Here is a 1,110-nt window from a genome sequence, read left to right as displayed (position 1 = left end):
TTGTCGATCCTTTTGCATTTGTAGCATCATGTTTCTCATCTCAACCATCATTGGATCGGCAGGATGTGCTTGTTGAGATGGATTGAAAGGTGGTCTAGAGAAACCAGGAGGGTGTTGGGGAGGTTGTTGGTAGTACCGCTGGTTCAATTGTTGTGCTTGTGGTTGTGGTGCAGGAGGATTCAGGACATTAGTGCTCTTGTAAGACAAGTTAGGATGATTTCTCAATCCTGGATTGTATGTGTTGGAGTATGGGTTTGTCGGCCGATATGCTTGAAAAGCATTAACTTGTTTCGAGAGAACTCCGACACTCTTGTGCCCAATGTCCAACTATGCACAATTATCACACATAATCTCGGAGGTAGTACCCAAAGCAGCAACACTTGCAGGAGAGGAGAGCTGCATATTGTCAAGTTTATTGCTGATGGCATTCATTTGTGTAGCTAATAAGGATATAGAATCTATCTCATGCTTTCCACCCTTGTTAGCTAGTCCTCGAGGATTACCATATTGAGAGTTGTGGATAGCCATCTCCTCGATCAAATCATGTGCAGCATCAATTTCTAGTTTCATGAATCTCCCATTTGCTGCAGAGTCAAGGATAAGTCTCGAGTTGTTCCCAAACCATTGTAGAATCCCTGAACTAGGAACCATATTTGTAGACCATGATGGGGACATTCTCTCTGAAGGTCTTTAAATCTTTCCCATGCCTCATGTAGAGACTCATCAGTCCCTTGGGTGAAGTTTGTAATCTGACTACGCAACCTAGTAGTCTTCTCTGGAGGGTAGTACTTTCTGTAGAAAGCCAGAGCCAAGGTATTCCAATCAGTGATCCCAAGAGTGGCTCGATTAATCCCATTGTACCACATCTTTGCCTTGTCTCGAAGTGAAAATGGGAAAAGAATCTCCCGAATCTGATCTTGTGTCACTCCCTGCTGCTTAATGGTAGAGCAATATTGGCAGAAATCTTGATAATGAAGATTGGGGTCTTCATTAGGTCCACCACCAAATTGTTTTCTTTCGATCATGTTTAGCAATGCAGGTTTGATCTCGATTGGAGGAGGGGAACGGTCCCATAAAGTCAATACCCCAAACATCAAAGATTTCAACTTC

The 1,110-nt window shown here is 43.2% G+C and overlaps 1 non-coding gene across 1 annotated transcript; it reads left to right on the top strand.

The window, feature by feature from the left end:
• Window positions 1-657: 657 nt before the first annotated feature.
• Window positions 658-764, top strand: LOC125496149 (small nucleolar RNA R71). The gene has a single exon (XR_007272852.1). It is a non-coding gene; the product is annotated as a small nucleolar RNA R71 (small nucleolar RNA).
• Window positions 765-1,110: the final 346 nt, after the last annotated feature.

Source organism: Beta vulgaris, chromosome 3 (assembly GCF_026745355.1).
Source record: "Beta vulgaris subsp. vulgaris cultivar EL10 chromosome 3, EL10.2, whole genome shotgun sequence".
NCBI classification, from domain to species: Eukaryota; Viridiplantae; Streptophyta; class Magnoliopsida; order Caryophyllales; family Amaranthaceae; genus Beta; species Beta vulgaris.
The sequence above is the reverse complement of the archived record's forward strand: the minus strand, read 5'-3'. Positions and strand labels throughout refer to the sequence as shown.